The sequence below is a fragment of the Hemicordylus capensis genome, chromosome 3 (assembly GCF_027244095.1).
Source record: "Hemicordylus capensis ecotype Gifberg chromosome 3, rHemCap1.1.pri, whole genome shotgun sequence".
Classification (NCBI taxonomy): domain Eukaryota; kingdom Metazoa; phylum Chordata; class Lepidosauria; order Squamata; family Cordylidae; genus Hemicordylus; species Hemicordylus capensis.
In genome coordinates, this window is record NC_069659.1 from 201,177,950 (window position 1) to 201,205,598 (window position 27,649).

The 27,649-nt window shown below is 49.5% G+C and overlaps 1 long non-coding RNA gene across 1 annotated transcript; it reads left to right on the forward strand.

Moving 5' to 3' along the window:
- The first annotated feature begins 24,194 nt into the window (after positions 1 to 24,194).
- Positions 24,195 to 27,388, forward strand: LOC128350125 (uncharacterized). The gene is made up of 3 exons (XR_008319162.1): positions 24,195 to 24,299; positions 25,459 to 25,508; positions 26,048 to 27,388. It is a non-coding gene; the product is annotated as an uncharacterized LOC128350125 (long non-coding RNA).
- Positions 27,389 to 27,649: the final 261 nt, after the last annotated feature.

Here is a 27,649-nt window from a genome sequence, read left to right on the forward strand (position 1 = left end):
GCATACGGGGACCCAGTTGGAGGTCCTCAAAGAAAGAAAGTCATGTAGAGAGTTTCCAAAACTACAGTGATTCTTTGGGGTGATATTGGTTCTGACTGTAAGATCTTGCCACACTCCAAGGGTAGAGAAAACCATCTCTCCCTAGCCATAATGGGGCAATTTCCAGCTCTCTTCTCTCTCTCCTTTACATATAGTTTTAAATAATGGCTTCTCTTTTGTGTGTGGTAATTCTACAAAGCTGATGAATCTTTATATACTGATTCTCAACACAAGTTCTCAAAGCGGTTGACATAGGTATAAATTAAGTTAATGAACTAAATAAAGATAAATTTTATTTAAAATAAATAAAATTTACTAATTACACTTTTCTTCAGGTTGACAGGATACGCAGATTTGGATGGTCCTGGGACCTCATCTGGGAAAGGGACCGTAAGTGGCTCTTAATTACCATCCGGGTCCAGTTTTGGGACAGGAATTGGAAAATCAGCTTGAACTGCTTAAGGGTCTCAAGCAACAAAGGTAGCTTTGGACCTTCATGTTTCATTCTTTCTGCTGAGATGCAGAAAGCCCAATGCATGCTAGATTCCCAGGCTGTATGCAGTGAGCACGTGAGAGACGTGGAATACACCCAGCCTTGACTGCAGGGATTCAAAGCCTCTACGTGGCCCTCTTCTGGAAGCACCAAAGCCACCAGGATAGTGGGGCAAGGCAGCCTCTGGCCCTTTCCCTCCGGCACCACCTCAAGGCCTCCGGCCGCCCCTCTTTGGACAAGGCAGGAAGCAGAGAAGAGCTTCTCATCCATGCTGGGCACCAATGTGGGGCTCTGCCATTTCTGAAGAGCAGGCCTCTCTGTGGGGGTGATGAGATCTCCTCACCTTGTACAGCAGGGGAGTAGAATACCACAACCTCTTCTTGGGCCTTCCTCTTTCCATCTGCGGAGAACAACACAAGCCCGAATTACTCACAAGGCGACCCCTTTACGGCCGGAAGAGGTGCCTCTGCCCTCATCTTTGAATGGGGAGCTCCCCGCTCCTCTTCTGTCTCCCACCCTGGCCTGCAACTCTGCCTTGCCCTCCAAACGGCACGTTCGCCTTCATGGGTCCCTGGGAGAGACTGGACAGGATTCTGCCCTTTGCCAGGGATGGAAGCTGGGAGCTGCTGCAGAGAAGGCACCCAGTCTACCACTGAGCCGTGGGCTTTCCTGGCCTGGGGGGGGGGGACCTCTGGCCGGCAACGTTTGCTTGGAAGATGGGGCGCTCCTTCCCGTCTGAGCTCGGCCGTGCGGGAGGGGCAGTGCTTGCTTACCTCCTCTCCGGTGCTCTCGGGGGAGCCTGCAGTGCTGGGAGGGACTGGAGTTGATGCTAGAGGCAGGGGCTGCCGTGGTGTTTCTGGTCCGGGTCTGGTGGGCAGCTGAGTCTCCTGTATTCCAGGACAGGAAGAAAGGTGTGAGGAGGGTGCCTGCTACATCCTGGCCCTCCAGAGGGTGAGGCACGACTTACGAATAAGAATTCAGTGCATATTTATTGACTGCTTTTCAATAAAAGGTTCCTCAGGCGGTTTACATAGGTATCAATAAAACGGGCCACTGTCCCCAAAGGGCTCACAGTCTAAAAAAGAAACATAAGATAGACCCCAGCAACTGCCACTGGAGCGATGCTGTGCCGTTGGGGATGGATAGGGCCAGCTGCTCTCCCCCTGCATCTGGCATATGCCTTATACTCTTTCTAAGGCCTTCATGGCCTTAGGTTTCCTTTCTAAGGCCTTCATGGCAATCCTACCAAGTGCTACTCTGTGGCATATTTCTTGATTGCTGGATCTTTACTGCTTAGGGTAGATCCTAAAAGGCAGACGCTATCCACCACTTCAACGTCTTCATTGTCAATTCTGAGTCTGGTTGTTGTAGCCGTTGTCATTAGTTTAGTCTTCTTTACAGTTAGTCATAGTCCCATTTTTCACTGTGCTCCTTGACTTTCCCTACTAGAGGAAAAGATCATCCACATTCTCAGCTATCATTGTGGTGTCATCAGCAGAGCACAGATGTTTCTTGCCCCAACTTTAAAACCACACTCATCTTCTTCCAATCCAGCTTATCTCACTATAGGTTCAGCATGTAAGTTGAATAAAGAAGGAGAAAGTATACAGCCTCGTTTTTCTCCTTGGCCGATCTGGAACCAGTCTGTTTCACCATGTTCTGTCTGGACTGTGGCTTCCTGTCCTGTGTATAGGTTTCTCTTGAGAGCAATGAGATGTTCTGAGACACCCATTTTCCTAAGGATATTCCACAACTTGACAGGGTCGACGCAATCGAAGGCTTTTCTGTAGTCAATAAAGCACACATGGACTTCTTTTGGGTATTCTTTGGCTTTCTCAATTCTCCAGCGTGCGTCAGCAATGATGTCTCTTGTTCCTCGGCCTTTTCTGAAACCAGTTTGAACATCCGGCATTTCTCCTTCCATGTAGGACTCTAATCTGCATTGGATGATCCTGAGCATTCTTTTGCTAGCATGTGAAATTAAGGATATTGTGTGATGGTTTGCGCAATCTCTTCAGGCTCCTTTCTTCGCTATGGGTATGTAGACTGACCTCTTCCAATCTGTTGGCCATTGTGTTGTTCTCCAAATTTGCTGGCATGGTTTGGTTAGAGCCTTGACTGATTCTTCTTCTGTTTCTTCCCATATTTCTGTAGCTATTCTAACAATTCCTGTAGCCTTCTGATTTGGTAATGTCCAGAGTGCTATTTAGTTTAGGAAAAAAGACAACTGTGGGGAGACATGGTAGAGGTCTATAGAGTCATGCATGGTGTGGAGAACGTGGATGGAGTGGAATTCTTCATAACACTAGAACCAGGGGTCATCCCATGAAATTGATTGACAGGAAATTTAGGACCAAAAAATGGAAGTATTTTTTCACACAACGCATAATCAACTTGTGGAATTCTCTGCCATGAGATGTGGTGACAGCCAACAACCTGGATGGCTTGAAGAGGGGTTTGGATCACTTCATGGAGGAGAGGTCTATCAATGGCTACTAGTTGGAGGCCGATAGGCCACATCGAGCCTCAAAGGCAGGATGCCTCTGAGTTCCATTTGCAGGGGAGTAAGCGCAGGAGAGAGGGCGTGTCCTCAATTCCTGCCTGTAGGCTTCTAGCGGCATCTGGTGGGCCACTGTGTGAAACAGGATGCTGGACTAGATAGGCCTTGTGTCTGACCCAGCAGGGCTGTTCTTATGTTCTTAGAATGCTGATCTAACTTCATCTTCCCATACTAGAGCTTCTTGCAAGTAGGGGATATCTTCTAGAGTATCTTGGATGTTGTCATCCCTACTGTACAGATTTTCAGTATACTCCTTCCATCTCTGTTGGATCTTCTCTGAATCAGTGACTGTCTGTCCTTTGGCATCCCTGAACATACAAATTCAAGGTTGGAACCAGCTTCTGAGTTCAGAGATCTTTTGGAAAACTTTCCTCATTTTTCCGTGTCTATTTCCATCCCCAAGGTCTTTACAGATGTCATAGTAGTACTGTTCCTTATCTCTTCTTGCAGCTTTCTGAAATTCCCTATGAAGTTCCTTCCTGAGGTCTTTCTCTTTCTTGACTTTGGCTTCTCTCCTCTTCTGGTCAATTTTGCTTTCTTCTGTTTCTTGGTCTTTGGCAGTCTCTTTTCACATTCGTCCTTAGCAACTTCTTTTTTCATTCCACAGTTCCTCTAGTTCCCTATCAATGAGGTTCAGAACTTCAAAGTGGTTCCTGATGTGCTCCTTGAAAATGGTGGCTACGTTCCCAAGGTCATATCGTGGAAGCTGGATAGCTTTGGTTTTTCCGCTTTAGCTTGACTTGGAGCTTGCACATGAGCAGTTAGTGATCTGTTCCTCAATCGGCCCCCGGCCACGTTTTTGCTGTTATAACTGAGCTCTTCCACCTCCTTGCACCAAGAACATAATCAGTTTGATTTCTGCGTATTCCATCTGGTCAAGTCCATTTGTATAGGCGTGCTTTGGTTGTTTGAAGAATGTGTTAACAATGAAGAGATCATTGGCTTGGCACAAACTAAGAAGTCATTCTCCTGTTTCATTTCTGTTTCCTAGGCCATGCAGTCCAACTTTGTTTTCCTCCTTACCATTTCCAACTTTTAACTTTCTTTAAAGATTCGAAAAGGTGTAATTCCATCCCAGTTTTTTATTAGGACCAAGCAGAATCTATGATTATTTTTGAACTATAAAGATTATCGTAAGGAGCGGACAACCCAAGAACGACATTGTAGAGTATTATATGTTGAATGTTTTGTAGTCATCGGCTTGGGCCTCTTCTTGCTTTTCTTTTTAATGATAGTTTTTATAAATGTATTGTAATGGTGTCTGGTGTTTTTAAATAATAATCTCTTTTTAAAAAGGGGGGTGGGGGTCACTGGTTTGAAGTCTGGATTCCTCCTGGGACTCTGAAGGCATTTCCTCCTACTTAATAATAAGCTGGGTGAAAGTGGTGGGTAGGATGACCCTGGCTGCATCTGCCCCCACCTCCCACAGGTTCCTCTTCCTCTTCTCTGATGGAGTTGTTGATTCATACATGACTGGGGCTTGGGAGGGCACACAGCTCCTGAGACTGGCTGGGAGCTTGTCCTACGCAGCTGATGGTGTTCTTCCAGGGCAGGCCCCATCAATCCTATGTGCCTTTAAAGTCCTAACGCCGCCTCCATGGTTCCGTGCACATCCCTTGGCTCCATCTCTCCGAAAGGGCCCTCCCCACACTGAGAAAAATGCAGGGCGGTGCAGAGGTCAGCACAGAGGGAAATGGCTCTCGCACTGAAGGGTCTCTGCCCAAATGGCCCCCGCTTGGAAAAGAGTCAAGATGACTACTCTGAGGTCTGGACTGATCCTGGGACTCTGAAAGTGTTTTCTTCTACTTTGGCTTTTTGCTGGGTAGACCACATGCTGGGTAGGAAGTCACAGTCTGTCAGAATCTGCGCCCGCCTCCCTCAGATTCCTTTCCCTCTTTATTGATGAAGTTTTTGATTCAACATTACCTGTGTGGCTTCCAGCGCTTCCAGGATCCTACAGGCCGAACTGCGGAGTTCCCTTAAACCCTCCATGGCCACAAACTGTCTCCACTTCTAAAAGGGATCCAGAAAACAAGACAGACCCAACTCTGAAATCTCAGCTACATCCCAGGAATACTGCCCTGATGGTCCCCAGGGCTGGGCGAAGATTGAGGAGTACTTCAGCCTGAACAGACTTCCGTGGAGGGGGAATATTTGGACCACCTGAAGCTAAAGGTACACTGCCAGATGCAGCAGTGACGCTCTCTGTAGCATCCTTCTGCTGCTCTTCTTTCTGTGCCCTGGAAGAGTCATGATGCCCAGCAGTGGGAGGAGGAAGAGGGAGGGGGGAAGCAAAGCTCTCTTCCCAGGAATTGTCTTTTCCCTGACTCAGAGCTAGGAAGTCCCCTCAGCTCAGATGGCCCCACTTCACCAGATCCCCTTGCACAAATGCATCCAGCACTCCCTCCATGGCCCAAGCGTTCAGCACACCCCTTGGGCTCCTACCCCCCATTTCTCTTCCATAGGGAACGTAAGGCTTGCATCAAAGGTACATGGAGAGATTCTGCTGTGCGATATGTAGGTTCTTTCTGCCAGTGCTGATATTCACAGCAAAATCCAACTAGCCATTGGGCACGCCAAGGCTCTGGAAGCTGTAGCAGAAAGGTTCAGGTCAGGTTTGGTACCCAGAAGGCTGAAAATGCATTTCTTCAGATGCTGGCTGACATCCAGAGTGGCAGGAGAGCACTGCTGGGAGGAGGCTGCCCAAGTGCAAAACCATTGCACTAGCCAGCCACCCTAACTGGCCAGGCAAAGATCAAATCCTTCAGCAGGCTTGTCAACATTGCTGAAAGAACCTCTACCCTGCTCCGGTGTCCCTCTCCAGTTCAACTGTCCCTGCCCGCAGATATCCAAGTTCCTGGTCTTCTTGACAGAATCTTTCTCCCGTCAGAGCCGATCCTCAGCGGCAGGCTCCTTGAACTCTTGGTGCCTGACAAGCCCTAAGTCTGACCAATTGTTGATTGGGCTTGTGTGCAGATTCAGCAAAAGCTGAAAACCCTGGAATGACCATCCCCGCAGGATAGTGCTGCCATCTGTGCAGGCCCGGAGGTGGAGGCCCCCTTAAGGAGAACAGATTCCTCTTGAGCCCCTGCACTGTCTGGGAAGGCCTGCAGAGAGGGCTGGGAAGGGCAGCCCTTCCCGGAGAGCTCTTCAGAGAGGGCTTCCTCTCTCTGCAACGGCCCTCCACGAACTGAGACAAGCACAGGACTGTGCAGGGAAATGGCTGTGCAGGGAAATGGCTCTCACGGAGAAAGGTCTCTGCCCAAATTGACCCTACTTGGAAAAGAGTCAAGATCACTGCTCTGAGTTCTGGATTGCTCCTGAGACTTGAAAGTTATTTCCTCCCCCTTGGGTAATATACTGGGTAGGATGAGACTGTCAGAGTCTGTGTCCACCTCCCACGGCTTCATTTCACTAGCCATTGGGCTATCTGATCTAGTTTTTTATTCATACATGACTCAGTCTTGGGAAGGCGCACAGCTCCTGAGACAGGCTTGGGAGCTTGTCCAATCAAGCGAATGGCCATGAGAAGAGCTCTGTAGTGTGTTGTCTATTGAATCTTCATAAGGGACACAAGAAAAGTGTTGCTTTTTGAATAGGGGTCTTAACACAGGCCTGCAGCAGGATTTCTCCTGCTCCCCGAGGAAAGAGAGGGGAGGAAAAATCTGGAGGCTGTGCAATACTTCAGGCTTCATGATTAACTCACTGTGCCTGCATACACCAGCACATTAGCCTATCCATTTTCTCTTGAAGAGAGAGTTTGAAAGTATGCCCTGCAAGTGTAACAGCCCCCAACTTGGAAAAGAATATTCATCAATGCATTGATTAGAAATGAAGAGAATATTTCGGAGAATAATAATAATAATAATAATAATAATAATAATAATTATTATTATTATTATTATTATTATTATTATTATTACTACTACTACTACTACTACTACTACATTTATATCCCGCTCTTCCTCCATGGAGCCTTGAGTGGTGTACTACATACTTGAGTTTCTACTCACAACAACCCTGTGAAGTAGGTTAGGCTGAGAGAGAAGTGACTGGTCCAGAGTCACCCAGCTAGTTTCATGGCTGAATGGGGATTTGAACTTGGGTCTCCCCGGTCCTAGTCCAGCACTCTAACCACTACACCACACTGGCTCTCTATTCTCTCAAGAGAATTCTTTTTTCTATTCTATCCAATGCATTGGCAAATATTCTTTCCAGACCTGTAAATAATGTTCTTTTCCAAGCTATTTCTGTAATGTTGTCAAAGGAGAGATCTGTCTTCTTTTCATTGTATGAATTGCTACTTGACATCCAGTGGCAATGACAAGAAAACACAATAAAAGTTTGCTCCGGGGGATGGCGGGAGATTCAACCCATTGAAGTGTGGAGGGGTAGACAAGCTCCAATAGCAAGCCTTACGCAGACATATGCAAGCGGGCATGGGATGAGCAAAAGAAAGAGATTCATGCTCGGCACTGACGGTTCTCCTAGCTGGCCTAAGGCTGAGACGTCCCTTAACCTGAAAAGGCTTCTACTGAGGGGGGATATTTGGACCAAGTCGTGCTAGACGGAGAGTACCAGATGCGGCAGTGATTCACCTTGAAGCATCCCTCTCTTGCTTTTCTTTCTGCTCCCTGGAACAGTCGTGATACCAAGCAGTGGGGGGAGGAGGAAGAGAAGGAAAGATCTCTTCCAAGTCACTGTCCTATCCCTGACTTATGAAGTCCCCATGCTCAGACGGAGATGGCTCCACTTCACTGGAACCCTTTACACAAGTGGGATGGGAGAAAAATCTAGCGCTCCCTCCATGGCCCAAGGATGGAGCCCCCACCTCGGGTTCCTGCCCCCATTCTTAGTCCATAGGGAACATAAGGCTTGCATTAAACTTACGTGGACAGGTCCTGGCTGCTCGGTCTGCATCTCACATTCAATGTGAAACGTCACAGGTGCTTGTACGAAGCAAGGTTTTCTGAACTGCAACAAAAAGGATCAGCACAGGCTCAGTACCAGGAGGGCCAGAAACACATTTGCTCAGAGGGTGGTGGCTTCCTTCCAGAGCAGCAGCAGAGCGCTGGTGGAAGGAGGTTGTAGAAGTCCAAAACTGAGGCACTAGCCAGCCACCCTAACTAGCCAGCCAAAGATCCAATCCTGCACTGGACTTGTCAACAGTGCTGAAGCAATGTCTACACTGCTCTAATCTCCCCCACCGGCTCAAGGGTCCCTGTCTGGAGCTATCCAAGGTCCTGAACCTCCTGCCAAAATCTTGCTCCCCCTCGGAGTAGTGTTCTTTGGCGGCAGGCCCATTTAGCCTAAGTGGCTGTCCAGTCCTGACTGTGACAGAGTTTTCATTGGGCCTGTGTGCAGCTTCGGACAAAGCGGAATCCTCTACACAGTCCCCCAGGCACCATGTGGTCATGGCATTCTACTTACAGAGGCCGGCTGCTGCTTCCTGGAGTTTCAGGAAGGAGGAAGAGGAATTCTTCCTGTGCGGAAGGGCCACATGGTTTCCGTTGTCTTGTCTGCCCCACTCTGATGCTGTGTGTCAGTGTGAGTGTTGGTGGAACGGAGCAGGTTTCTCTTCTTTCTCTTCTCATATTTGATGCCATCATTTTCTTTCCCCCTTTGTGACTTGACCTGCTTCACCAGCTTGTCATCAGGAGCAGGTATACCCACCCAAACCCTGTTGCGGTATCACACTTACTTACAACCTAAGGGGAAGGGGAAGATCACAATTAGATGACAGACCAATATGCTATGTACATTCTCAGTCAAAAAGTGATTTTGTTTTGCTCTCGTTGATGCTCACTGATGTGTAGGACAAAGATTTCTAAATAGCTCTCTCTCTCTGTGTGTGTTTCATTAACAGTTGAAAACCCAGCTTCTTAAAGAGGAATTAATCCTTTGCCCCTGCTAACTGGGCAAAGAGGTACCTTCTTAACATGGTGATTCTGCTTTATTGAGCAGTAAATGGCCCTCTCCACCCCCAGCACAGTACTTCCAGTGACTGTTGCTGGTGTCTGTCTTATGTTTCTTTTTAGATTGTGAGCCCTTTGGAGACAGAAATCCATCTTTTTTATTTATTATTTCTGCATGTAAACCGCTTTGGAAACATTGGTTGAAAAGCAGTATATAAATATTTTGTTGTTGTTGTTGTATTGAAAGGAGAGATCTTCTGCATGCATTATTTGGTCAGGTCTGTGATCTATATGGCTTAATTTTCAAATCACATAAACTACATGTTGCATAGAATTCAGGCTGCATCCAGAGTTGATAGAAACCCATGTTTGTTTGTTTTTTAATTTTTAAAAATCTGATTTTTTCCATTTAAACTGGATTGTGTTTTATTTTTCTTTAACCAGTTTATTTTCCAAAAGAACACAGGTCAAAGATATCATCATCACCATGAATGTTAATCATAACTCCTAATGATATTCTGTGAATTTTTTTATCAGCAGTATATGGGGATGAGAGAGAACAGGCCTGATCCTATTCTGCAGGTGGTGAATATACAGCACTCACATACACAGTCAAGCCTTTGTGGGTGTCTGGGTGTTTCTCTCAAAGTGCAAAGACATTAGGCCCATTCACACATGATGTTCAACACTCATACAATGAGTATACACACAGGTACAATTCTGTGCACAGGTACAGTCATTCCCATGTTATGTTGAACACAGGTACAGTGTAATTCCGATCTGTACAATGCATTTGAAGGTCCTGTAACGAGGTTCAATTTTGTAATGAACCCCTGTACAGTAATTCACACCAACATGTGTTCAAGTTGTACAGCATAATGTCTGAATCGGCCTAAAGAAGGACAAGGAATGACTAGAGGATTGAGGGGCATGGGATAGGTCTGAACAAGGAACAGGAACATGGAGGATACCTTTCCAAAGTCGTAAGAGGGATGTCTCTCACCGGAAACTGAGGACAGGTGTAGCCTCTGAGGAAATGTCCGTCAGCTGCTCCTCTGGAGCTCCGTACAGGAAGCTCCCCACTCTGGGAAAAAGAAAGAGAAAAGCAGAGCATCAGTCCCGATACGCTGGGCTGAAATAAGCCGCCCATCTTTTGGGGAACCGGTTCAGATGGGGGTCCCCAGCTAGTGCTCAACCAGATGTTGTTGAACTACGATTCCCATCACCCCCATGCTACAATTCATGGTTGTGGAGGATGGGATTTGTCGTTCAGCAACACCTGGAGTAACATGGCTGGGCACCTCTGCACTATTAAGAAGAGACTTCCTTTCGCCCACTAGGAGCACTGAGGCCTGGCAGTGCTGAGGTAAAATGAAGGGAGAGGCCACTGCCCTCTGGGAGGGACGCGGGAGGAGGCCATGGAGCCCAGGCCTCTGTGAGTGAGCCAGTCTCCCTCCTCACCTCAGAGCCGTGAGGGACATCATCACTCCAGCGCCAGAATGGCCGCCCTTCCCTGGCCAAGAGCTTTCTCCATCCCTGGGGGGCGGGTGGGGCAGATCTCACCAGCCCCGTCAGAAATTCTTCCCAACGGTGGGGGAAGCACAACCCTGCCTAACGGGGAGCTGCTGAATGGATTGGAAGAGCCAGGGTGCAGCCATTTTGGCCCTCCCCTGGATGTAAGGCCACTAAGTCAGCCGAGGGCTTTAACTGCCAGCTTAGCTTAGCCTTCTGCTTGCAACAAATTCACCATGACTCCCTGTAGGAATCACCTCTGTTTCCCCTGCGAAAGAAGGAAGAAAATGGTTCTTTCTTCCAGGTTCTTGGTTCTGTAACTGCCAGAGATCAATGCAAAGCAGGTTAGGCTAAGAGGGCAGAGGGATCCTGGATGTTCAAGCATGTTTGCTGACCAGCAGAAAGGGAAGAGGACTAGCGGAGTGCGATGTGTGGCTTTTCCTATATAACGCTGAGGCTGAATGTGCTGGGTGTGCTTTTTGCTTTGGAAATGATTCCCTTGAGAACCATTTATTCTGCAGAATAAAAGCTGATTTCGAGATCTCTACCGTGGCTGTGATTTATTGGCTCAACACACGCCAGGCAAGGACCCAGTTCTGGGACAACCAATTCACCCCACTAAAAATGCTCTATGACATCCAGGAGAAGCCTTTGAGCTGGAAATTGGCACAAGCTCCGACATTTGGGGGTAGGATGTGAAATGCAGAGGGAGTCTGTTGTGTGCAGGGACCCAGAATCACGTAGCCTCCCCGAATCCCCTTCCCTCAAAAGCAGCCCAAGCCCAACCGCCAATCCAAGAATGGCACCATGAGCTACGCCGCTTGGGGCTGAACTGTGGAGCTGCCGCCGGGTCGGAAGAGCTGGACTGGAGAGAGATCAGCCGCGGAGGCCTGGTTTTGTGAGGGATGGGAGGAGAGCTTCAGAGCGCCACTGTGGGGAGAGATGGGCGAGTGGGAAGCATGCGGGCATGTCCAGGTGCTGGGTGCACATCTCCTGCCCTCGGCATGCCTGGGCTCGCTCTCGGGGCCAAGTTCTGGGAGCTGCTTTTGGGTGCTCTGGCAATTGCAATGAAGTGGATATTGACCTCCCCTTAAGGAGTCATTTAGAAGAAGGTTTTGCCTGCTTAGGAACACATGGAGCTGCCATATCCTGAGTCAGACCTTTGCTCTATCTAGCTCAGTATTGTCTTCACAGACTGGCAGGGGCTACTCCAGGGTTGGAGGCAGGAATCTCCCTCAGCCCAATCTTGGAGATGCCGCCAGGGAGGGAACCTGGCCCCTTCTGTAGAGAAGGCACACCATCCACGACCGAGCCGTGGGCTGTCCTGGCACCGGTGTGAGATGGGGGTGGCCACGTAGCCGTAGAGGGTAGGGCACCAATGTCCGCCTGCCCATCCCCAATTCCAACAGCACCCAGGCCAAGACCCCCTGGGCATGCATGAGACAGCCCAGAGGCTTCAGCAAAGGGGATGAGCGCCGTGGTAAGGCAGAAATGAACACAGTCAGAAGGTGCCCTGCTCACCAGCCCCCCCTTGCAGCTTCTTCCCATGTGCAGAGGCAGGTTCTTGCATGTCTTGCATGTGCTCTGATGGCCAGAGAATACAGGACCCGGGGAATGAGCCAACTTCTCTTTTCCGACTGGCAAAGCACTGTGTGGGAGGGGCTTGCCACATCCGGCCTTAGCCTTATAGACAGATTTTCAAACCTCATTTTCCTACAGTATCTCTCTCCTTTGAGGTGTTATACTACTGTACATCACTAGGGCCATACAAAACGTTCTCCTGATGGACCTACAAGATGTAGCCCATCAAGTTTGGGGCTGGGGTGAGCTTTCATCCACGCTGAAGTGATCCACACCTGGTGGCTGTTGAATCATGGCCTCCAAATCCAAGTGCCCAATCGTTGGCAGAGTAATGCTCAGATGCATTATCTTCAGAAAGGTTCCCAATGGTGACATTGAGAAGCCCAGAAAAGCAGTGCAGAGATTGCAGCAGGGCCGTCCCGGGGGGATGTGGGGCTGTGCACCAATTGGAACATGTGGGACCTCCTTCTCTAGCTTTTGTTTGGCCCCAAGCAAGACCACTTTCCAGGAGCTCCTAAGATGAAGCAAGATTCAACTGCTTAAAAGTGTATGCCAGCCAATCTTAACAACATGTAGCCAACACACTACCCCGTTTCCCTGCTAAAATGAGGGAATTCCATCTCCTTGTTTTCCTGCAGCCAATACCCCACACAACTGAGAGTCCGTGGGGGGTGGGGGTAGTTAGAGGGCTGGATGAGACCTGGGTGCAAATCTTTCTCTATGCAGCCCTAACGCTCACTGGGTGACCTTCGGCCACTACACACTCTCTCTCTCATCCTCATCCTCACCCTCCTTACAAGACTGTTGTCAGAATAAATGTGGGGAGGCAGAACTGTGTACACCATCCTGAAGGAAGGGCAGGATATCAGGGGCCTAAGAAAATACACATCTGTACACATGCCATCTACTTATTTATGTTGAGTATTAGCCATTGGAAGCATTACATGTGCTGTGCATGCCAAAACAGAAGAAAAAGTCACCTATTTGCAATCAGGCCAAAGATATCTATTTCCCCCAATTGGGATTTCAAACTAGACAGCAGAGTGGCAGACACGCCAACATTCCGTCTCACCCAGCACCGCCCAGCTCTGGCTGGCAGCAGTTTCCCTTTCCTCAAGCAATGACTCTTGGATCTTTTCCCGAGTTCCCTTTTCTTGATCTAAAATTGCCCCTCAAGCTTTGATGAGCCCTGTGGGGCACAGAAATAGAGTTTCAGAAACAGCATCTCAGATCTATTTCTGAAAGAGATGGAATCTCTTATGGAGGCAGAACCGGAACACCTGTGGGCAAGGTGGACTCAGAATTACCAGTAGATAAATTGGTATCACAAACCTGTGAAGGAAAAGAATCCAAAGGGGGCAATTCACCCCAAACTGCCCAATGGAACTCCATGGAGCGGAATGTTCATGGACTCCAAGAGCAGTTTACAGGCAACCAGCTGGGCAGAGCTAATGGGACTCAGTATTCTGAGTAAACTTTCTTTCCCAGTTTATTAAGTCCCTTGAGAAAGAGAGAGGTGGGGATCCTTCGTCCTGCAATGAAGCTCGAAGGCTGACCCACCAAGTGCCTATTGCAGGGGTTCCCAACCTGTAAAACTCCAGATGTTGCTGGACTACAACTCCCATCATCCCCAGCTTCAATTGATGGTGGCTGGGGATGATGGGAGTTGCAGTCTGTAGTCCCACAGGTTGGGAACCCCTCGCCTCGTGGATTCTTGCCTGGATGCACCCACATGGACACCATGGGGCATCATGGCTGGGGCCAGCATCTCCATCTTCCTCATCTTCACCTGGGCCTCCAAGACCAAGGAGGAGTGTGGGTGCACGGAGGGCAAGTTGGAGGGCAGCACAATTGCTGACATTGCACAACACCACAACTGATCAGGTGGTGGCGGCAGTTCTGTCAAAGTGTCAGCCTCCGGTTCCCATTTCCCGCCTTTGTAGAGCTTGAGCCCAAACGAGATGGCCTGAACTCTGCTCGGAAACTGGCCGGTTTCTTGTCTGCCCTTGACAGTGTGCTGCTTGTACACTTCATGTCTGGGGCCAGGAGTTCCGCGCAAGGGGTCGCGCAGATGCTTGTGCCAAGTGGTGTTTACGGCTATTGAGTCAGGGCCAAAGAGAAACTTCCTCCGTGCTTGCCCGGCATGGGGAAAGGGGGCAAAAGGGCAGTGCTTGGTTCTGCCAAGTGGCCTCAGGAGAGCTGGCTGTGGTGAGGTGGAAATGAACACAGCCCGAAGGTGCCCTGCTCACCAAGGCCACCTTGCAGCTCCTTCCCAGGTGCAGAGGCAGATTCTTGCTGGTCTGACTTGCATGTGCTCTGATGGCCAGAGAATGCAGGACCAAGGGAATGAGCCAGCATCTCTTTTGGGAAAAGCAGGCCAAGGAGAGGAATGGAATCAGAGCGAAGCAATGTGTGGCTTCTGCATAGAGGCAGCGGTTGCTCAGTGTGCGGATCTCTCTTCTTATCAGAGTGGGTCAGTTTTCCATGTCCAGCTCCTCATTAAGTTGCACCAACTGGGGCGTTTTGTGTGGTCATCATTAGCTCTCAACACTTTTTAGCAGACACCTCTTTGATGGCGGCCTGTCCCCTAACCTGGGAATGCCTCACCATCCTGAATTTCTGGTGCGTCCGTTGGGGCTGCTCTTAAAGACACAGGAGTGTGGCTAAGAAAAGCAGTTTGCCACCCTGAATGGCAGTGGCGTGCCCTGAGGGCAGCTGGTAGGCCTGTGGGTCCTCTGGGTTTCTACAAGGTTGCAGAAAAGTGAAACAGGATGGGGCCTAACCCTCGGGCTCCACAACTGTATCAAATGCAAACGCCCCCCCCCCCGCATGAGAGATGTTGGAGTGGTCACTCTTTCCTTCCCATGATGCCTCTTCTTAGGAGACACCAAGGCTCCAAGAGTAGGTTTCCTACCCCACTTCCAGCACCCCAGTCCACAGCCTCTGCTGCCAGCAGTCAGCATCTCTCCCCTCCCAGCTGTCTCTGCCTGGCCGGCTCCCATCCCCCCCTAGAACTGAGCTGAGAGTTCCGGCATCCATGGAGATGGAGAAACGCAAAAGATGCTCCAGAAGACAGTTGGCCAACTGCCTGCTTGCTGACCTGAAGCGAGATGGCCTTCTTCCTCTGGGTTTTGGCTTTGGCCATTACAAGCCTCATTGTCTTGGTCTATATCTACCGGAAAAAGGGCGGTTCAAGGCGGAGGAGACAGGTAAGAAGGGTCGCGTTTTGCCAAGTGAACCCTGGGTGGTGGGTCAAAAGAGGTTTCTCCTAATTGTTTGTTCACTTGTTCTTTTCCTAAAATCACTCCGTGCTGGACATCGGCCAATGGCAAATCAAAGAATTTGTATCCATTTCTGCAGGGGTTTCGGGCTTTTTGTGTTGCTGCATTCTAATTAATGTCCCCTGCCTCCTGGAGGGTTTCCATCACTAGAAAGAAGCGCGCACCCCTTTTTTGTGGTACCATTTGTGCTTCTGAAGCTTTACTCTAGAACATTTTTCCGGTGTCCTCTCTTTTTTGATGCACTCTCTCTAAACTATCATCTGACATATGGATAACAAGCGTTTTCTCAACCAATTTCCTCAGAAGTCTTGAAATAGTGAAACTAGTGTCAGAATATATTGCTTGCCTCTGTCTTTGTAAATAACTTTTTTTTTTAAAAAAAAAAAAAGAGAGACAATGAACTGTTCTTGAGGCTTCTTGGTTCACTTTTTGTTTTAGCTTTTGCTTTGGATCCACCTCTTTCTGTTTTAAAAACCAAAGTGCCTAGCCATTCCTTGTGTTCTGTTTGGGACTGCTTTGTCTGACAAGCCTGCATTTAGCCATAGCTGCAGATTGTAGTCCCATGCCATTCTGCATGCAATTGGATCGTTTTAGTCAAGCATTTGGACATGTCTATCCCACTCCTCCTCTGCGGGGTCTGGTGTGGTCTACATGCTTATGGTTATCCTCACAACCACCCTGTGAGGTAGGGTGGCCTGAGAGCCAAGGTAGTGGCCCCGAAAGCACCCAGTAAGTTTCATGGCTGAATGGGGATGGGAACTGGGGACTCCCCAATCCGCGGTCAAGACGGACACCTTACTAAGGGCTGCATGGATGTCTTTGTCACAATGTCCCTTTGAAAGGAAAGCCTTGGTTCTTGTACTTGTCTCTCCTGTTCACCTGCTACACAACATTACATGTGTCCTGCAAGTTCTGATGTGGCAAAGACAGGGAGAGGAAGGTGGGGTTGCCTTTCTCTTCTTTCCCCAGCCCACTCCACCCTCCTGCAGTCTCTCTAGAAGGGCTCGAAGAGGAGGACGGGCTCCCTGGTTCTCACCTGACTCGTGTCGCAGGGGCATCCCCTCTTGGCGGTGGGGGCCTTTCTGTCCCTGCCTTCTGATACAGTAGAGGGGAGGGCATGGCATCCAGCGAGGACCTGAAGAACACGGCCTCAGGCAGGTCAGGACCTTGGAGATCTCCAGGCAGGGACAGTTGAACAGGAGGGGACACCAGAGCTGGAGTGGTGTTGCTCCAGCCATGTTGACAAGCCCACTGCAGGCTTTGATCTCTTGCCAGCTAGTTAGGGTGGTTGTGCAGCATCCTTCCAGGAAGGCTTTGCTGCTGCTCTGCATGGCAGCCACCATCTGAGGAAATGCATGTTGCGTCCTCTGTGTTCCGAGCCTGTTCTCAACCTTTCTGTCTCAGGTACGAAAGAAGCGGCGTGTCCGGGTGGACCATCGGCGTTTACCTAAGCGTCCCTATAAAAAAACTGAACATCAGATGCCAGGACCTGTTTACGTAAGTTTTATGCAAGCGTCACATTCCCTCCAGCAGAAGAATGGGGGTCAGAACCCATGGGGGGTGGGCCGCATCCTTGGGCCACGGAGGGATGGAAGATCTTTCTCCCATTCCCCTTGTGCAAGGGGTCCCACTGAAGTGGGGCTGTCAGTTACTGAGGTTTGGGGACTTCCTAACACTGAGTCAGGGATAGGAGGACGGAAGCTATGCCTCCTCCCCCCACTTCTGGGCATCACAGCTGTGCCAGGGCACAGTAGGGAAAGCAACAGAAGGATGTTGTGGAGAGAGCCATTGATACATCTGGCACTGTCCATCTTGCATCAGTTGGTCCGAAGAGACCCCCTCAGTGGAAGACTTTCCAGGATGAAGTACTCCTCAGTCTTAGGCCAGCGATGGGGTCCATCCGTGCAGAGCATGTCTCTGCTCCTTGGGCTCATCCCAGGCCTACTTGCAGACTCTGGTGTAAGGCTTGTGATAAGAGCTTGTTTACCCCACAGACTTCGGTTGGATCAATCTTCACGGCCCTCCTACCCCGCCCCCACTCCCGAGCAAAATTTTTGTTTGGTTGTGTAAGCATTGCCACTGCAGGTCATGGAGCAATTCATACACTCTGAGTAAGACAGGTCTCTCTTTTCAAGACATGACAGAAATAGCTTGGGAAAGAACATGACGGATAGGGTGATCGAATATTCACCCATGCATTTAATAGATGGGATAAGATAATTCTCCAGAATGTTCTCTTCAGCTCTAATCAATGCATTGGTCAGTATTCTTTTCTAAGTCGGCACTTGTGATCCTTTCAGGGCAGTCTTTCCAAATCGTGATCAAATGGGTCGGCTGGTGGGGTAATGTATGCAGGCACCGTGAGTAAAGGGTGCACCTTGAAGTATAGCTCAGCCCCCAGATGGTGATGCAGGCCTGTGTTAAGGGCCCTATTCAAGAAGCCAGCACTTGTGTGCGCCTTGTGAAGTTTCAATGGATAACACACCACAGAGCTGTCCTCATGGCTATTAGTTGGTGGGACAAGCACCCAGCCTCTTTCAGGAGCTCTGCACCCTCCCAAGCGCCAATCACATACCAGTCAAAAACCTCATCAGAGAAGAGGGAAAGGAATGCATGGGAGGCGTGTGCAGACTCTGACAGTGTCATCCTACCCAGTACTTTCCCGGAGCATAGGAGCAAAGTTGGAGGAAATGCCTTCAGAGTATCAGGAGGAATCCAGACCTCAGAACAGTGACCTTGACTCTTTTCCAAGCAGGGGCCATTGGGGCAGAAACCCTTTAGCCTGAGAACCATTCCCCATTGTGATGACCTTGGCATGGCCCTGCTCTTTTCTCAGTGCTGGGAGGGCCCTTTCAGAGAGAAGGAGCCCTCTTAGAAGAGCTCTCTGGGAAGGCTGAAGTTCCAGCATGCCTGCCAACATGGAACAGGGGCTCAAGGGGGTTCCTTTTTCCTTGGGGGAGCACACACACACACACACACACAAACACACACACACACACACACACACACACACACACACACACACACATAAACACTCTGGCCTGTGCAGATGGCAGCACTGCACATTGGGTATGGTCATCCACACATATGGGTCCAGGGCCCTTGTGCCACGTCGTTCCACCAGTGCTCTCCTGCTGCTCTGAATGTCAGCCACCATCTGAGGAAATGCAGTTCCAGCCCTCCGGGTACCGAGCCTGTGCCCAACCTTTCTCTTGCAGGTGGAACAGCCTTGGCTTACGGAGTGTCTGTCACAGGGTGACTGCTACTTTAAATGTGGAAAATGGCAAAAAGAAAAAGCTGCCCACCACAGGAGGAGACCTCTCAGCGTACGTTCTATGAAATCTTACCTTCCTTACAGAAGAGGGATGGGGGCCAGAACCCGAGGGAGGGGGGCTGCATCTGGCACTCTCCGTCTAGCATCAGTTGGTTCGCATGTCCTCCCACCCTGGAAGCCTTGTCAGGCTGAGGTGATCTTCTGCCTTAGGCCAGATCTAGGGATGGTCAGTGCAGTAGTCCCATGATCATTCCTGTGACTTAGCTGAGATTTCAGAAGTGGGTCTGTGTCCTTTTCTTGATTTCTTTTAGAAGTTGAGACAAAGTCAAGATGGCACAGGGGCTCAAGGGGATTCCTTCTCCCTTAAGAGAGCACACACACACCGCCTGGTGGGTCAGGGCTAGACAAGCACATGGGGGTCAATGGGGCCGTACACAAAAGATGCTTCCTGACTGCCTCAGGAAGCTCTGAGGGGGGGCAAATTATGGCAGGAAGATCAGGACCTTGGGTTGCTCCAGGCAGGGACCATTGAACCAGACGGAGAGACCAGAGCAGGGTAGAGGTTGCCTCAGCAATGTGGACAAGCCCACAGCAGGCTTAGATGATTTGCTGGCTAGTTAGGGTGGCTGTCTAGCACAACAGTTTTGCGTTTGTGCAGCATCTGTCCAGCAGCGCTCTGCTGCTGCTCCGGATAGCAGCCACAGTCTGAGATCATGCATCTTCATCCCTGCGGGCACTGAGCCTGTGCTGAACCTTTCTGTTGCAGGTCCAAGATCTTTGGCTCACTATAGGAATGGGTGGATTTCTCCCGGAGCATGAGCGCTGGCTGCAAGAATTTCTCTGTGGCACGATGAGACCTATGCTGGTACGTATTATGCATTCCCTACGGAAGAGGAATGGGGGTAACAACCCAAGGGATGGCCCGCATCCTCAGGATAGGGTGGGAGTGCTAAATCTGCCACCCATTCCACTGGTGCCAGGGGGACCGGTAAAGTGGGGCTATCGGGGTCTAAATATGGGTACTTTTTATGGGACAGGGAAGTTAATCAGAAAAGAATCCCACCTCTCCTTTTCACCCTGGGGGGCTTCACACTGCTGTGCATCACAGCCAAAGCTGCACACAGGCCCAAGAAACAATTTGCTAGGTTTGGAGCTAGACTGACACATTGGGGTGATGGGGAGTGCCACTGAAGAAAAGGCAGCTGAGCAAGATTCTAGCAGGCAGATCAGGACCTTGGATTGCTCTGGGCAGGGACAGTTGCACTGGAGGGAAAGACGGGATCAGGGTAGACCTTGCCTCAGCAGTCTTGACAAGTCCACTGCAGGCTTCGATCTCTGGCTGGCTAGCACAACACTTTTGCCATATACTGAGTGGCAGTATACCGTTGGTCCATCTAGCTCAGTATTGTCTACACAGAGTGGCAGCGGCTTCTCCAAAGCTGATTGTTCAGCATCATTCTAGTAGCACTCTGCGGTTCTGGATGCCAGCCACCATCTGCAGAAATGCATTTTTGGTCCTCGGGGTACTGAGCCTGTGCTGAACCTTTCTGCCTCAGATCCAAGAGCCTCAGCTTGCCCCAAGACTGGGTAGATCTTGCCATGGGAGTGAGCATCACCTAAGGAATCTGAACATCTCATGCCAACACCTACAGTGGGTATTGGAAAGAATCACCCCCTTTGATAGACCTTCAATTCTGGTTCCCTTACATCCTGAAATGAAAACACAAAGAAAATTCCCTTCATCAGCTGTACTTATCCAATGCAACCTATAACATCCAACTGAGAAACATCACAATTACAGTCCAGAAAAAGTGTCAGAAACAAAAAACAAGAATTACTGAGATTGAAAAAGGATCACGCCCCCAATGTCAATATTATGTTGAACCACCTTTTGCTTTAATAACAGCCTTGAGTCTGTTGGGATACTTCTCTATCAACCTTGCACATCTAGACGGAGCAATATTTGCCCACTCCTCCATGCAGAACTGTTCAAGTTCAAAAGGTGATCCTTTTTCAATCTCAATAATTCTTGTTTTTTTTATTTCTGACACTTTTTCTGGACTGTAATTGTGATGTTTTTCAGTTGGATGTTATAGGTTGCATTGATAAGTACAGCTGGTGAAGGGAATTTTCTTTGTGTTTTCATTTCAGGATTTAAGGGAACCAGAATTTAGAGAATTTAGAGAACCAGAACCAGAATTTAAGGTCTATCCAAGGGGGTGATTCTTTCCAATACCCACTGTAAGACCCAAGAAGTGCTCGGCATTTGAGTTCTAAATCTCTCAAATTCTGCCACATCTCTGACAATACCACCATGCTTTTGTATTTCCTTCTGTGCTATGCTCCTGATTGGTGAATCTTGAAACCAGCCTCCACTGCAAACTCCAGCCCTGTCCACCACCAACGCCGAACGGACCCAACCCTACTTTGTGGTAAGCACCCTCCCTTTCCAGGGAATCCTGGGCTCTCTACTCCCGTGGGATGGAGTTTGGCATTTCTCTCTCTCTCTCTCTCTCTCTCTCTCTCTCTCTCTCTCTCTCTCTCTCTCATATATCCCCCTATTTCTCCAGCAGTATTGGGGACACTTATCTATCACTCTCACGTTTCCAATGCTTCTTTATCTTCTCATTCTGTACTGCAAGATCATCTTCATCTTGCCATCCTCTTCACTTTCCATACATGTAGAGATCTCTAGTTTCTTCAGTTTCCGGGTTTCAAGGGTTGTTGCAGTGGTGGTGGTGGAGATGATGATGATGATGAGAACAACAACGAAGAATTACATGTGTAAACCTGACTCTGACTTGGCTGGCAAATGGCTCTTTTGTTCCCCCAGGAGACAGACCCTAACCACCCCAATCTGTCCTGTGGCCCTAACCGGAGAGCAGTGCACTTACAGCAGGTGGGCCGAGCAAAAGTCCTGAGGCGCTTCCGCAAGCTGGCTGAGGTGAGGAAATCAGAAATACACAGACCCCCACTGAGAACCAAGAGCAATGGGGCAAGTTTTTCCCTGCGCTCAGCCCCTTTGCTGAATTGTATGGCTTGGCTAAGGCAGAATTCAGGGGGTCTTGGCCTGGGTGCCGTTGGAACTGGGTGTGGGCAGGAGGAGATTGGGGCCCCCCTCCATACTCTCCCAGTCCCAGCACAAAAGCACCACCTCCACCCTGTGGGAAGCACTGCCCCTCCAGCACGGGTGTGCCTAGACTGGGTAGAGTACTAGCAGCTTCTCCTTTTCCAAGCCAACATGGTCATCCTCATGTTCCACCATGGCCTGGGAAGCTCACGGCTCCCTGGTAGATCCCCGTAGACCCTCTTCACACCTTTCTTCCTGCCCTTGAATCCATCCAGGAGAACGTATCTCCAGTTTGTATATGAGACCCAAGAAGTGCTCGGCCTTTGAGTGATTAATCTTTCAAATTCTGCCAAATCTCTGAGAATATCACCTTGTTTTTGTATTTCCTTCTGTACTATGCTCTTGATTGGTGAATCTTGAAACCAGCCTCCACTGGAAACTCCAGCTCTGTCCACCAGCAGGACCGACCCAACCCGACCCTACTTTGTGGTAAGCAACCTCCCTTTCCAGGGAATCCTGGGCACTCTAGTTCTTTGGGGCAGAATTTGGCATCTCTCCCTCCCTCCCTCCCTCTCTCTTTCTCAAAAGAAATGCCACAGACCTCATCTGCCCACATGTTTGAAGTATAGCCCCCTATTTCTCAACCAGTATTGGAGACACTTATTTATCTCCCAAACGTTTTCAATTCCTCTCTATCTTCCCATTCTCTACTGCAAGATCTGGCTTAGCTTCAAACTTCCTCTTCCTTCCTCTTCAGTTTCCATACATGCAGGGGATCTCTGGTTGCTTCTGTTTCTGGGTTTCAAGTGCTCCCGCAGTTATGAGGATGATTGATTTCATGTATATAACAGACTAGGAACATAGGAAGCTGCCATATACGGAGTCAGGCCATTGGTCCATCTTGCTCAGAATTATCTACACAGACGTTCAGCAACTACTCCAAGGTTGCAGGCAGGAATCTTTCTCAGCCCTACCTTGGAGATGCCAGGGAAGGAACTTGGGACCTAGATGCTCTTCCCAGAGCAGCATTCTCTTCCCCGGAGGGGAACATCTTACAGTGCCCAAACTTCTAGTCTCTGTCTTGGTTGACGAATGGCTCTTTTATTCCACCAGGCTCCCCAAAACCAACAGGTCTGCCTTACCTGTGGCCTCGACCCCACAACAACATTTTTAAAAAAGAAAGGGAGGTTCGAGACATTGAAACGCTTCCGTAAGATGAATGAGGTGAGGAAATCAGAAATACACAGACCCCCACTGAGAACCAAGAGCAATGGGGCAAGGTTTTCCCTGCGCTCAGCCCCTTTGCTGAATTGTATGGCTTGGCTAAGGCAGAATTCAGGGGGTCTTGGCCTGTGTGCCGTTGGAACTGGGTGTGGGCAGGAGGAGATTGGGGGCCCCCTCCATACTCTCCCAGTCCCAGCACAAAAGCACCACCTCCACCCTGTGGGAAACACTGCCCCTCCAGCACGGGTGTGCCTAGACTGGGTAGAGGACTAGCAGCTTCTCCTTTTCCAAGCCAACATGGCCATCCTCATGTTCCACCATGGCCTGGGAAGCTCACGGCTCCCTTGTAGATCCCCGTAGACCCTCTTCACACCTTTCTTCCTGCCCTTGAATCCATCCAGGAGAACGTATCTCCAGTTTGTATATGAGACCCAAGAAGTGCTCGGCCTTTGAGTGATTAATCTTTCAAATTCTGCCAAATCTCTGAGAATATCACCTTGTTTTTGTATTTCCTTCTGTACTGTGCTCTTGATTGGTGAATCTTGAAACCAGCCTCCACTGGAAACTCCAGCTCTGTCCACCAGCAGGACCGACCCAACCCGACCCTACTTTGTGGTAAGCAACCTCCCTTTCCAGGGAATCCTGGGCACTCTAGTTCTTGGGGGCAGAATTTGGCATCTCTCCCTCCCTCCCTCCCTCTCTCTTTCTCAAAAGAAATGCCACAGACCTCATCTGCCCACATGTTTGAAGTATAGCCCCCTATTTCTCAACCAGTATTGGAGACACTTATTTATCTCCCAAACGTTTTCAATTCCTCTCTATCTTCCCATTCTCTACTGCAAGATCTGGCTTAGCTTCAAACTTCCTCTTCCTTCCTCTTCAGTTTCCATACATGCAGGGGATCTCTGGTTGCTTCTGTTTCTGGGTTTCAAGTGCTCCCGCAGTTATGAGGATGATTGATTTCATGTATATAACAGACTAGGAACATAGGAAGCTGCCATATACGGAGTCAGGCCATTGGTCCATCTTGCTCAGAATTATCTACACAGACGTTCAGCAACTACTCCAAGGTTGCAGGCAGGAATCTTTCTCAGCCCTACCTTGGAGATGCCAGGGAAGGAACTTGGGACCTAGATGCTCTTCCCAGAGCAGCATTCTCTTCCCCGGAGGGGAACATCTTACAGTGCCCAAACTTCTAGTCTCTGTCTTGGTTGATGAATGGCTCTTTTATTCCACCAGGCTCCCCAAAACCAACAGGTCTGCCTTACCTGTGGCCTCGACCCCACAACAACATTTTTAAAAAAGAAAGGGAGGTTCGAGACATTGAAACGCTTCCGTAAGATGAATGAGGTGAGGAAATCAGAAGTAAACGGAGTACCAAGTTCTCTGGGACAAGCTTTTCCCTGCGCTCTGCCTCTTTGTGGAAGCGTGTGGGTTGTCTAAGGCAGGCCCCAGTAGGGCCTTGGCAGTCTGGAAAGTGGGGAGGAGGTGAGAGCTGGTCTGGTGGGCGCCTCGGGGACATCTTGCCCCCTTGGAAGAGGACAGCAGCTCCTTCCAAGCACAAGTGCAGATTACTCCATTTTCAAAGTCTGCATGCCTTGGTGAAGACCAGGGAGTAAGCGTGGAGGAAGCGCCTCTTGGGAAGTGTCGCCTCGGTGTGCAGCAGCTGTGAAAAGGACAATTTCCATGCAAAGGTTCACCAGGAAGGGGACTGAGAACAGAGCTGCTAATATGATCACCCCTTGAGACATCCACATTTGGAGTCATACTCTGTACAGTTCTGGTCACCATATCTCTCAGAGGACATTCTGGAGGTATGAAAGGTACAGAAGAGGAAACCGAAAGGATCAGGGGGCTGGAGCACCTCCCTTATGAGGCTCAGTTTCCACATCTGGGGCTTTTTAGTTGAAGGGAGAAGGCAACGAAGGGGAGCCACGATCGAGGTTTATCAAATGATGCCTGGTGTCTAGAACGTGGAGAGTGAGAAGAATTTCTTCCCCTCCCATTAGACTGGAACCAGTGGCCATCTCATGAAAATGATGGCCAAGTCATTCAGGAACAGCAGAAGGGAGTCCTTTTGGACACAGTGTATCATGAATCTAGGGAATTCTCTGCCACGGGATGCGGTGCTGGCCACCAGCTTGGAGGGCTTTAAAGGGGACTCTGACCATTTCACAGAGGACAATCCTATCCATGGCCACTAGTCTGGATGGCTGTAGGTCACCTCCAGGCTCAGAGACAGGATGCCCCTGAATAGCAGATGCAGGGAACCGTGGCAGGGGAGGGGGCAGGCCTTCACCTCTGGCCTGGGGGCTTCCCAGAGGCAGCAGATGTCCAGGGTGGGAAACAAGAGGCAAGACAGGATAGCATTTCTTTCCTGAAGGATCTCCTCTGAAAAAGGGCAGGGTCAGGGAAGACCCCCTCCTTGTGCAGCCATTAAAACTCATCTTCACTCATGAATCCTTTGTCTGGGATGACATCCTCATGTCTCTCTCTTTTCTACCTTTAGAAGAAGAGCAGGAAGAGGAAAAGGCCATATGATCCAGGAGAAGGCCCAAGGTAACTTTGTTTGAAGCTTTCCTGATGTGTAAATCTCCACCTCGAAAGGAAGGCCGGGGTGGGGCAGGGGATTTGAAACACAGCCAGAGCTTTGGTCCTCCCAGACCAGGACTGGCATCAACGACTAGTAGCAGCTCTGCAGGGTCACAGGCAGAAAAAATAACTTGGCCCGGGGCAGAAATCTCTTGTGGGGTCTTCCGCGATGCATCAAGGTGGTTCCTGCCCTCCGGCATCCGGACGAGTCTCCCTTTCTGGCCTGGGGTTCTGGCGTGGCTTCTCCCTGATCCACCTTTTGTCCACAAGGGGGAAACGTTCTTGGATGGGGGAGCATTTGTTCACCTGAGCAGTGCCCACCCTGCGCCATGGGAAGGGGTACAGGTTGGTCAGCTCCACGGAGATGTGGGAACTAGGCCTGAGGCCGGGCCTGAAAGCCATGGGGCTGGGATCGGTGCTTTCCTGGGTCTGAATGGGCGGAAGCCTGCATAGCAAACCCTGGCCAGCCGCAGGGACTGATTCCTTTCCTCCTCTCTCTTTTGCAGGATCAAACGGAGGAGAATCTGGCCCTAGTGACGTTTGTATTTCATGTTATTACATATACTTCTTGTTATTATAGATCCAAGTCAACTTGTACAAAATCCCCCTCCCCTTGGCCTCGTGCGGAGGGGAGGGAGTTTGTCCCAGCCCTGCCCCGCACGAGGCCCAAGAAGCGGGCCGATTGGCTCCCTTGAAATTGGAGGCGTGGTCTCGGCCGTAATCGGCCGATCCACGGCCCAAGCTCTTCAGTTTTGCCTTGGCAATCCCCTCCCTCCCTTCCTTCCCTGATGCAGAGCGGGTCTAGCGGCTGGTCGCCTGCGGGGGCCGAGTAGGAATTTTTTGCTCTCAACGCATTGGCCACCGTTGGGGTTTTTTTCGCCTACTCCGTTCTGTACTCAGGTGTTTAGTTAGAGTTAGAGTTGGCAGTAACAGTGCGGGCTGAGGGGTAAGTTGAGGGTTAGAATATCGGTGAGCACCCTTGGATCTTTAAAGGTTGATTGGTCAATTGCTCCTTTGTGGCCTGTGCGGCACGGGGAGAATAGATTGCCATGAAACCTGCTTCAGGACTTCACCAACCTTTGGGCTGTGCAGTGCCAAAACAAAGACGCCCAAATCTCAGCACCCAGTCTCTGGCAGAGTTGGGCTGTGCAGTCCAGGGTGGGTGAACACCTTGAAGTATCCAGATCCCCTCTTCTAAAGGGGGCGGTTGGCTCTGAAGGAATTAGGCGGGGCGTACCTGCCTGTTTCCTGAGCCAGGGTGTGTCGCCCAGTGAGGCGATGGGTAGGACGTTAGAGTCCTAGCCCGAGCCTAAGGGCCCGCACTGTTCTCTAAGGGTGATTAATCACCTGGCATTCTAGTCCGCCAGGTCTGTTGTTTCTTTAATAAAATTGTGGTCCTTTCACCCATAAAAAAGTCTACGTGTCTTCTTGGGCTGGGGTCTGGGGACAACCTACTATTTGTTTCTTTATTGACGTCTACTCCTACTTGGATTGATATGCTGTTGCTATACTGGAACTGCATTTGACCTGACCACTGTGAAACCGCCTTCCGCTGCCATTGCTTCACCATATTTAAAGCAGCAAGTAGTTCCAAAGGACTTGCTTCTATGTCTTCATCCTTTTTGACCATCCACACTTTTTATAGTACCTGCATAAGTCTTTTCAAAAAGAAAGCTGGTTTACTAGCACAGAAAGGATCAGTTTGAGCAGGTTCATCAATATCCTTGAAGGTGGTCTTTGTCGGCATGAAGCCAAATGTGAAGAAACTGAATTGGTTCCTATACTAATATCGATGTGAAGCCTACTTAATTTCTAAGGACGTCTTTGTGCCCTGGTTTTATATACTTGTTTCTCTCAATGGATTTCATTATTTATTTATTATTACTATTAGTATTAATAAGGTATTGTTGTTCTTGAATAAAATCCGTTACTAAAAACATTTTCCTCCAGTATGTGTCTCTTTTGAGGCTTCATGGTATGGTATGTCACTCAAGGTAAAGCACAGGGCCATAAAAAACATTCTCCGGAAGGACTGACATGATGAAGCCCATCTGGGTTAGAATGGGGGGAGCTTTCTTCCACACTGGCTGCCGTTGGGAAATGCCGAA